Raw genomic sequence first — 12,405 nt, 5'->3', positions numbered from 1 at the left:
AGCTATCATCAGTGTCAGTATATTTTATGTGTGGCCCAAGACAGTTCTTCCAATGTTGCCCTGGCAAGCTAAAGATTGGACACCCCTGATCTAGATGTTAGATCTATCAGACTGACTAGGTTCAGTCTCAACTTTTTTGATAAGGATATTTTATAGATGTACCTCACATTGTATTATAGCAGGAGGCATGCAATGTCTTGAGTCACTTCTAGGGATGGTAGGATTGATCAGTGGATTCAGGTGGTAGCAGCTTGAGCCTTCCACTTTTAAGTTCTCCATCAACCTTTCTCCTGATGGTTTCAGCATCCATTGATTGTTGTAGCCTAAAATCCACCTACCTCGGCCTCACAAAGTGCTGGGATTATAGGCTCGAGCCACCACGCCCAGCCTCTTTCCGCTTTTTAGAGCTTTTTTTCTGAATATTGAAATGCATATGGCATCAGACATCTGGATATTTTTCTGTCCCCAATTTCTGCCATTTCCATGTGACTTTGAATTTGATCTTTCTTATTTCAATTCATTTGTTAGATGGGGGGCTACTAGATCTCAGCTTCTATGGTCGCCCCCAGCTGTGAAACCCCATTGTTTCCAGGCAACAACCTCATCGCAGAGACTCAGGCCACCAAATTACATTATGGCCATGATAGTTTTGTTTGTAATGACTAGTCAGCAGATGTAGGTTACCCTTCTGGCCTAAGCTATTTACATTTTGGTCTTTCTCTTTCTTGTCTCCACATGGTCTAAGAACACCACATCTGAGATCCTGAGTGAATTTGGTCTCTCTATTTAAACTAAGAACTTTGATATTGATCTTTTATTTTTTCCTAGGTATACACATTTTCATAACGGTTAAGTATAAATTTCAAGAGGTATGACAGAGATAAAAGGGCAAAAAGGCAATTCTTGCCTGGAGCTATCCTTTAATTATAAGCTCTAATCTGTGACTCTCTCAATGGGTTTCTCTACTCCTTAATTAAATAAGGTGCCATTAAATCAGTAACTCAAAGGGCTATTAACTCCTTACAATACTTTTAAATATAAATACCTACTTGCTTGTCTCTTGAGAAAATTCTTTGAATAGCTACTTAGTTTTAAAAGAAGTTAGGAGATACAGTGGAAATTCACTTGAACTGAAAATGCACTCTGCCATTTGGATCACATCAAAGGGGTTACCATAGTTTTCCTCTTATACTTTCTTCTCAGCTACCACCACACCTGAAGGACTCAAGACAGTCATACAGAATTCAGCTTTAGAGTGGCTAGAGAAGGCACATTTAATTAGGAGCCAGGGTTCCGTAGCTGTTCAGTATGGGCCTAGCAACGCTAGGCACTTTGTATATACCATCTTACAAACCTCCCAACACCAGATGACAGATGTCAGGTTTCTAGGTTTAGAATGGTTAACTAACTTTGCCAAGATCACATGGCTACTTAGTGATGGAACCTGAATTAGAATTCAGGACAGGTTCAAAGCTCTTTCTCCTTGTGATGGTTAACTTTATGCATCAACATGACTGGGCCATGGGGTGCCTAGATCAGCTCTCCTGGGTCTGTAGCTTACTAGGTGAAGATCATTGGACTTCTCAGCCGTCATAATGGTGTAAGTCAATTTCTTATATAAATCTGTTTCTGTCTTTGTACAAATATGTCTATTTTTCTTGTTTCTCTGGAAAGCCCGGACCACCACACCCCCTTTCAGGTCATAGCTATATTACTGTTCTAATTCCACATTTGATTGTGTGTCAATCACTTTGATTTCTGTCCATCTTTTTGCTCCATTTATAAGAATTGAGAGTCATCATAAATGGAAACTAATTGTAATGAAAAGAAAAAGTTTTGAAATCTCAGGTAAATTTGTTAATTTATGTAAACTTAGAACACTGCCAGAGACATACCAATAAACAAGAGTTTGCTTTTAAAATTATTATTATTGAGGTGGTTCCAAGATGGCCAAACAGGAACCAGCCTTCAGCTCCCAGCGTGAGCAACACAGAAGACGGGTGATTTCTGCATTTCCACCTGAGGTACTGGGTTCATCTCACTGGGGCTTGTTGGACAGTGGGTGCAGGACAGTGGGTGGAGCCCATGGAGCATGAGCCAAAGCAGTGAGAGGCATCGCCTCAGCCGGGAAGCACAGGGGGTCAGGACATACCCTTTCCTAGCCAAGGGAAGCCGTGACAGAGGGCACCGAGAAAACTGGGTCACTCCCACCCTTATACTGTGCTTTTCCAACAGTCTTAGCAAATAGGACACCAGGAGATTATATCCCACACCTGGCTCGGAGGGTCCCATGCTCACGAAGGCTCGTTCATTGCTAGCACAGCAGTCTGATATGGAACTGCAAGACAGCAGCAAGGCTGGGGGAGGGGCGTTCACCATTGCTGAGGTTTAGTAGGTAAACAAAGCGGCTGGGAAGCTCGAACTGGGTGGAGCCCACCGCAGCTCAAGGAGGTCTGCCTACCTCTGTAGACTCCACCTCTGGGAGCAGGACATAGCTGAACAAAAGGCAGCAGAAACTTCTGCAGACTTAAACGTCCCTGTCGTCCCTGTCTCATAGCTTTGAAGAGAGTAATGGTTCTCCTAGCACAGAGTTTGAGATCTGAGAACGGACAGACTGCCTCCTTAAGTTGGTGCCTGACCCCTGAGTAGGCAAACTGGGAGGTACCTCCCAGTAGGGGCTGACTGACAGACACCTCATACAGCCGGGTGCCCCTCTGAGACGAAGCTTCCAGAGGAAGGATCAGACAGCAACATTTGCGTTCTGCAATATTTGCTGTTCTGCAGCCTCCACTGGTGATACTCAGGCACTGTTTCCAGAATGGACCTCCAGCAAACTCCAACAGACCTACAGCTGAGGGTCCTGTTAGAAGTCAAACAAACAGAAAGGACATCCACACCAAAACCCCATCTGTACGTCACCATTATCAAAGACCAAAGGTAGATAAAACCACAAAGATGGGGAGAAAACAGAGCAGAAAAGCTGAAAATTCTAAAAGTCAGAGTGCTTCTTCTCCTCCAAAGGAACACAGCTCCTTGCCAGCAACAGAACAAAGCTGGACCGAGAATGACTTTGATGAGTTGAGAAAAGAAGGCTTCACACGATCGGTAATAACAAACTTCTCTGAGCTAAAAGAGGATGTTTGAACCCATTGTAATGAAGTTAAAAACCTCGAAAAAAGATTAGACAAATGGCTAACTAGAATAAACAGCGTAGAGGAGACCTTAAATGACCTGATTGAGCTGAAAACCATGGCAGGAGAACTACGTGACGCATGTACAAGCTTCAGTAGCCAATTCGATCAAGTGGAAGAAAGGGTATCAGTAATTGAAGACCAAATGAATAAAATGAAGTGAGAAGAGAAGTTTAGAGAAAAAAGAGTAAAAACAAACAAACGAAACCTCCAAGAAATATGGGACTATGTGAAAAGACCAAATCTACCTCTGATTGATGTACCTGAAAGTGACAGGGAGAATGGAACCAAGTTGGAAAACACTCTGCAGGGTATTATCCAGGAGAACTTCCCCAACCTAGCAAGGCAGGTCAACATTCAAATTTAGGAAATACAGAGAATGCCACAAAGATACTCCTTGAGGAGAGCAAGTCCAAGACACGTAATTGTCAGATTCACCAACGTTGAAATAAAGGAAAAATTGTTAAGGGCAGCCAGAGAGAAAGGTCGGGTTACCCACAAAGGGAAGCCAACAGACTAACAGCAGATCTCTCGGCAGAAACTCTACAAGCCAGAAAAGAGTGGGGGCCAATATTCAACGTTCTTAAAAAAAAGAATTTTCAACCCAGAATTTCATATCCAGCCAAACTAAGCTTCATAAGTGAGAAGAAATAAAATCCTTTACAGACAAGCAAATGCTGAGAGATTCTGTCACCACCAGGCCTGCCTTACAAGAGCTCCTGAAGGAAGCACTAAAGATGGAAAGGAACAACCAGTACCAGCCACTGCAAAAACATGCCAAAATGTAAAGACCATCAATGCTAGGAAGAAACTGCATCAGTTAACAGGCAAAATAACAAGCTAGCATCATAATGACAGGATCAAACACACACATAAAAAAATATTAACTTTAAATGCAAACAGGGTAAATGCTCCAATTAAAAGAATCAGACTGGCAAACTGGATAAAGAGTCAAAATCCATCATTGTGCTGTATTCAGGAGACCCATCTCATGTGCAGAGACACACATAGGCTCAAAATAAAGGGATGGAGGAAGGTCTACCAAGAAAATGGAAAACAAAAAAAAAAAAGCAGTGTTTGCAATCCTAGCCTCTGATAAAACAGACTCTAAACCAACAAAGATCAAAAGAGTCAAAGAAGGCCATTACATAATGGTAAAGGGATCAATTCAAGAAGAAGAGCTAACTATCCTAAATATATATGTACCCAATACAGGAGCACCCAGATTCATAAAGCAAGTCCTCAGAGACCTACAAACAGACTTAGACTCCCACACAATAATAATGGGAGAACTTAACACCCCACTGTCAACATTAGACAGATCAACGAGACAGAAAGTTAACAAGGATATCCAGGAATTGAACTTAGCTCTGCACCAACCGGATCTAACAGACATCTACAGAACTCTCCACCCCAAATCAACAGAATACACATTCTTCTCAGCACCACATCACACTTATTCCAAAATTCACCACCTTGTTGGAAGTAAAGCACTCCTCAGCAAATGTACAAGAACAGAAATTATAACAAACTGTCTCTCAGACCACAGTGCAATCAAACTAGAACTCAGGACTAAGAAACTCAATCAAAACCGCTCAGCTACATGGAAACTGAACAACCTGCTCCTGAATGACTACTGGGTACATAACGAAATGAAGGCAGAAATAAAGATGTTCTTTGAAACCAATGAGAACAAAGACACAACACACCAGAATCTCTGGAACACATTTAAAGCAGTGTCTAGAAGGAAATTTATAGTACTAAATGCCCACAAGAGAAAGCAGAAAAGATCTAAAATTGACACCCTAACATCACAGTTGAAAGAACTAGAGAAGCAAGAGCAAACACATTCAAAGGCTAGCAGAAGGCAAGAAATAACTAAGATCAGAGCAGAACTGAAGGAGATAGAGACACAAAAAACCCTTCAAAAAATCAATGTATCCAAAAGGTGGTTTTTTGAAAAGATCAACAAAATTGACAGACCGTTAGCAAGACTAATAAAGAAGAAAAGAGAGAAGAATCGAATAGAAACAATAAAAAATGATAAAGGGGATATCACCACTGATCCCACAGAAATACAAACTACCATCTGAGAATACTATAAACACCTCTACGCAAATAAACTAGAAAATCTAAAAGAAATGGATAAATTCCTGGACACAGACACCCTCCCAAGACTAAACCAGGAGGAAGTTGAATCCCTGAATAGATCAATAAGAGGTTTGGAAATTGAGGCAATAATTAATAGCCTACCAACCAAAAAAAAGTCCAGGACCAGAGGGATTCACAGCCGAATTCTACCAGAGGTACAAGGAGGAGTTGGTACCATTGCTCTGAAACTATTCCAATCAATAGAAAAATAGGGAATCCTCCCTCATTCATTTTATGAGGCCAACATCATCCTGATACCAAAGCCTGGCAGAGACACAACAAAAAAAGAGAATTTTAGACCAATATCCCTGATGAACAGTAGTGCAAAAATCCTCAATAAAGTACTGGTAAACCAAATCCAGCAGCACATCAAAAAGCTTATCCACCATGATAAAGTTGGCTTCATCCCTGGGATGCAAGGCTGGTTCAACATATGGAAATCAATAAACGTAATCCATCATATAAACAGAACCAAAGACAAAAACCGCATGATTATCTCAACAGATGCACAAAAGGCCTTCAACAAAATTCAACAGCTCTTCACGCTAACAACTCAATAAACTAGGTATTGATGAGATATATCTCAAAATCACACAAGCTATTTATGACAAACCCACAACCAATATCATACTGAATGGGCAAAAACTAGAAGCACTCCCTTTGAAAACTGGCACAAGACAGGGATGCCCTCTCTCACCACTCCTATTCAACACAGTGTTGTAAGTTCTGGTCAGGGCAATCAGGCAAGAGAAAGAAATAAAGGGTATTCAATTAGGAAAAGAGGAAATCAAATTGTCTCTGTTTGCAGATGACATGATTGTATATTTAGAAAACCCCATCATCTCAGCCCAAAATCTCCTCTAAGATGATACGCAACTTCAGTAAAGTCTCAGGATACAAAATCAATGTGCAAAACTCACAAGTATTCCTATACACCAATAACAGACAGAGAGCCAAATCATGAGTGAACTCACATTCACAATTGCTGCAAAGACAATAAAACACATAGGAACACAACTTACAAGGGATGTGAAGGACCTCTTCAAGGAGAGCTACAAACCACTGCTCAACGAAATAAAAGAGGACACAAACAAATGGAAAAATATTCCATGCTTATGGATAGGAAGAATCAATATTGTGAAAATGGCCATACTGCCCAAGGTAATTTATAGATTCAATGCCATCCCCATCATGCTACCAATGACTTTCTTCACAGAATTGTAAAAAACTACTTAAAACTTCATATGGAACCAAAAAAGAGCCCGCATTGCCAAGACAATCCTAAGCCAAAAGAACAAAGCTGGAGGCATCACACTACCTGACTTGAAACTATACTATAAGGCTACAGTAACCAAAACAGCATGGTACTGGTACCAAAACAGAGATAATAGACCAGTGGAAAAGAATAGAGCCCTCAGAAGTAATACCACACATATACAACCATCTGATCTTTGACAGACCTGACAAGAGCAAGAAATGGGGAAAGGATTCCCTATTTAATAAATAGTGCTGGGAAAACTGGCTAGCCCTATGTAGAAAGCTGAAACTGGATCCCTTCCTTACACCGTATACAAAAATTAATTCAAGATGGATTAAAGACTTAAATGTTAGACCTAAAACCATAAAAAATCTAGAAGAAAAGCTAGGCAATACCATTCAGGCCATAGGCGTGGGCAAGAACTTCATGACTAAAACACCAAAAGCAATGGCAACAAAAGCCAAAATTGACAAATGGGATCTAATTAAACTAAAGAGCTTCTGCACAGCAAAACAAACTACCATCAGAGTGAACAGGCAACCTACAGAATGGGAGAAAACTTTTACAATCTACCCATCTAACAAAGGGCTAATATCCAGAATCTACAAAGAACAAATTTACAACAACAACAACAACAACAACAACAACAAAACAATCCCATCAAAAAGTGGGCAAAGGATATGAACAGATACTTCTCAAAAGAAGACATTTATGCAGCCAACAGACACATGAAAAAATGCTCATCGTCACTGGCCACCAGAGAAATGCAAATCAAAACCACAATGACATATCATCTCACACCAGTTAGAATGGTGATCATTAAAAAGTCAGGAAACAACAGGTGCTGGAAAAGATGTGGAGAAACAGGAACGCTTTTACACTGTTGGTGGGAGTATAAATTAGTTCAACCATTGTGGAAGACAGTGTGACAATTCCTCAAGGATCTAGAACTAGAAATACCATTTGACCCAGTCATCCTATTACTGGGCATATACCCAGAGGATTATAAATCATGCTGCTATAAAGACACATGCACACGTATGTTTATTGTGGCACTATTCACAATAGCAAAGACTTGGAACCAACTCAAATGTCCATCAAAGATAGACTGGATTAAGAAAATGTGACACATATACACCATGGAATACTTTGCAGCCATAAAAAAGGATGAGTTCATGTCCTTTGTAGGGACATGGATGAAGCTAGAAATCATAATTCTCAGCAAACTATCCCAAGGACAGAAAGCTAAACACTGCATGTTCTCACTCATAGGTGGGAACTGAACAATGAGAACACTTGGACACAGGGTGGGGAACATCACACACCGGGAGCTGTCATGGGGTGGGGGGAGGGGGAAGGGATAGCATTAAGAGACATACCTAATGTAAATGACGAGGTAATGGGTGCAGCACACCAACATGGCACATGTATACATACGTAGCTAACCTGCATGTTGTGCATATGTACCCTAGAACTTAAAAAAAAAAAAAAAAAAAAAAAAAAAAAGCCACACTAGTAGCACACACCTTAGTAGGCACCAGTCCAGGGAACAGACCAGGGCAGCAGTGTGCAACAGAGACCCTCTCATGCCCCAGAAAGACTCACATATGCCCAGACAGCAAGCAGCAGGAATAAAAGTCACTGATGAAATTGGAAGAGACTCAGATTGTTAGCTAACACATTCAAATTGCCCTTTTCCTTAGCCTCCCCTCAATCCCTTAATATTCGAACATATGGGCAAATAAACATGAAATCCATTTGAGGAAACAAATGTTATATTTTCTTTGCATATCTGAGCATTTATTATGTTTTCGATCCTGCTACCACAGACTAAGATCATATTACTTTTTGGGGGGTAGGAGTAAAGATCACATTGTTGAATTATATTGAGCTTACTGTTAAGAATCCTATCTTTTTAAAATACAAATTTGCAAATAATTATGGGGCTCTCGACTACTGTTTCTACCCAAGCTGCTTTTTCTATATCAGTGATTGGTTCTCAACTTTGAGTGTGCATCAAAACCACTTGGAGGGCTTGTTTAAAACACAAATGTCTAACTGTACCCCCAAAGTTTCTAACTCAGGAGGTCTAAGGTACAGCCAGAGAATCTGCACTTCCTAACACGTTCCCAGGTGATGCTAATGTTTCCATCTGTAGACCACACTTGGAAAACTAGTGCTCCAAGTCCTGCTTTAGTGGGCAGACATTATTCTGATTTCACTCTCACAGGCATACAGTTGGCATTAATTCATACAGCACATATAAAGAATTAACCTCCCCCCAAACTTATTAGAACTTGATTTTCCACACATTATCAATAACGGAATGCCACTTTCACCCACACAGAATGAAAAAACTTTAAGCTTGATAAAACCCAGTGTCACAAAGGATATGAGGAAACAGCTACTGTCATACCTTGTTGTTGAGTTTATAAATGGCTACTGTTTCTGGATGGCAATTCTTGGCAGTAACTACCAATATTTTTAAAGCATAAATCCTTTAGTACAGGAATTTCTTTCTAGGAACCCCATAAAAATAACTAAGTGAATAAATGATGTTCACAGCAACATTTATGAGTTGTAAATAACCTGTTTCTCTTAATATGAGAAATATTAAAAAGTATTGAGTCATAAAAGTGAAAAGCATCTTTTGATTATTTCTACAGTTTAACCACTGAGTAACTGTCTACAGTATGTTCTGTAGTAGAAGAAAGATATTCTGTAACAGAATCTCATTTGTGGGTGTTCTAGTGTGGTACTCATTGCTGAAACTTACATGACAAGATGAAAATCCATTAATTGGTTAGCATACTACTTAGCTGCACTTTATCAAATTGACTTTAGTGATTGTTTTCCTTCACTCCTTAGAGATTTCATAAAGCTCTACCAAACTCCTTGACTTGCTCATTTAGGATTAAATGAGAGGGAAATTGGCTTTGAGCCTAAATTCATAATCTTTTACCTTTTCACAGTTTCCTCAGTGAATTATATGTCTTTCATGTTCCCATCCATAATTTAAGAAAACTTTTTGACATAGACTCACAAGAAGATGCAAACATACCTGAGTGAGGTCCCACATACCAATCACCAACTGCTTCAATGAGGACACCTTATATGCTGGTAGTGCATTACCAGTTGGTTCAAGGAATCCCACATACACTTTTAATGGTCACCCTTAATTTAGTTAGAACCTCAAGATATTTAATGAAAAGTTAGAACAAACATGGAAAAACGTAGAAAGAATAGGATGGAGAATGATCACCTCAGTTAAAAAAATGTGGTATAAAAAGAATGTTATTTCTGGAGACAGAAAACATGCACTCTAGTTACAGTACTGCTACTAACTATTAAAGATCTTGTGTGAGTTAATTCCTATTTGGAGCTCAGATTTATAATTTGTAAATGAGTTTGAGGAACTAAGCCACAAAGCTCTTTTCCAATGCCACAAGTATTACAATTAGACAGTGTTTTACTATCAGAAGCCCATTTTCTGATCATATTTAAAATCTTAGTGCCAAGATAAAAGTGTGCATTAGTACAACCTTCTTAAAAAGCAGTTTGGCCAAAAAAAAATAAATAAATCAAATTTAAATTGTGCACATTTTGCCCCAGTAGTTCTTTACCTATAAATTTAAAGAAACATGCAAATGGGCAATTATACAATTTTCAGTGATCTCACAGCAGTATTTTTGAAGTTGTGAAAAATAAGGCACTGATTATATTTAATCAGTGCCTCATTTGCCATTAAAATGGTAAAAAGTGCAATTACTTTTGCACTGACCTAATAGGTTTACGCAATGCAATACTACGCAACTATTAAAGTATGGCTACTGAAAGGCATTCATGATATACTGTTGAATGAAAAAAATACCACAGAATATTTAGTACCTCAGATCTTTATGTATAGTATACATACATATATCTATTTGTATAAGTATATATCATATTGGGATGAGTAATACATGTACAGATATTTAAAGAATATATATTCTCTACTTTTATATCTCTGTATAACGAGAGATTAAAGGTCTGAAAGATGTATGCAACAGTGGTGTTTACCTCCAGGAAGTATAGGCTGTGGGTATAGTATAGGCTGGGATAGGGAGAGAACTATCACCTTTTCTTTAAATTATAAAACTAAATGTCAATTTTAAAAATAAAAGGTTCAAAATGAAATAAGCTATATATTTTTTAAAAATGTAAATATCTGAATAATTAAGCACCAGTAATCACAATAGCACTTACTTAAAAGTTCATTTTCTCATTAACTTGAGATGCTACCTTTACTGTATTCTAAATGCCATTGAGTCTATTTCTGGAATTCCTCTTGTTACATTGGACTTCCTATTTTTAAAGGGCCGATACAAAACTTTTCATTCATTCAACATTAGGAATGCCTTCCAATATCCATACTTTAACAGTTGCATAGTATTGAGTTACATAAATGTATCATAATCAGTGTCTTTTCACAATTACAAAAATGTGGCTGTGAGATCCTTGAAAAAGTATCATTGCCTATTTGCATGTTTCTTTATGCTAAATCTGTAGATACAGAGTATCTGGGCCAAAAAGTGTGCACACTTTTAAAAATTCTGATAGCTTCTGCCACAGCAGATTTAGAGTATGTTTTAGTGTCGGATATGGCTGGTCCTCTCTAATTCTTTTCAGTTTCCACGGTTTTTCTAGTATATTCTCTCAAAGGACAATATAATTTTTATTGGAATGGCATTGAATTTATAAATAAACCTAAGTGGGGAAAGACATGTTTTGATGTTGTCTTTCTATCTAAGAATATCATGTATCTTTACATTTGCTGGAATCTACATTTTTGCCACTCAAGAGTTTTTTTTTAGTTTTCCTCATACAGATTTTACCGTGTCTTAAACTTACACATTAAGTTTTCTTTTTACTTTTGCTATCACAAAGGTGGTCTTCTCTTCAAGTATCTTCTAACTAGTTTAGGTTTGGATACATATATATATATGTATAGTCTTGTTACTCTTTTTAGTAAACATTTTTATTGAGCTATAATTATACATACAGAAAAGTGCACAAATCATATACAGCTTGATAAATATTCATAAGGTGAATGCACCTATGTAACCAGCACCTAGATCATGAAACAGAACATTACCAGCACCACAGAGTCCCCTTGTGCCCTCTTTCACTCCTACTGAGTTAAAGCCAGTTGAAAACTAATGTATACTATATGGTTCCACTCATATAAAATTCAAAAACAGACAAAACTAATTGGTGATTTTGATAGTGCTTACCTTTGGGAAGAGAGGTAGTGACTGAAAGGGGGTGCTGATTTCTGACACCATACATAAATGCTGTTTTGAATCAAATGATTCAAAATGGAATCAAAGTATGCACTGGTGAAGCCTACTGATATTTGTATGTAAATTGTATTTAATAGCTACTTTACTAAGTTCTTTTATTGTTTAGTTTTTCAACAAATTCCTTTGGGCTTTCTAGATACATATTCGTATCAGAAAATAGTTTTAACTCTTCCTTTGCAATTCACATCTTTATTTTGTCTAACTTCATTGGCTAAAACTCTCAACACATTAAGTAGTAGAGGAGTTAGTGGGCATGTCTTGTTCCTGACTTCAGCTGGAAAGTCTCTTTTGCTTTGAAATTTAAGATGCTGGCTTTTAGGTAGAGGTACAATGTTAATTGATTATTCATCAATTTCTACTTAGCATATTTAACGTGAGTGCTCAATTCTATCATGTCTTTTCTGCAAAGATGAAGATATTTCTTAACTCTTAATATGATGAATATTAATAGATTATCTAGTAT

This window comes from Piliocolobus tephrosceles, chromosome 4 (genome assembly GCF_002776525.5).
Source record: "Piliocolobus tephrosceles isolate RC106 chromosome 4, ASM277652v3, whole genome shotgun sequence".
NCBI lineage: Eukaryota > Metazoa > Chordata > Mammalia > Primates > Cercopithecidae > Piliocolobus > Piliocolobus tephrosceles.
Note: the sequence above shows the minus strand (reverse complement) of the source record.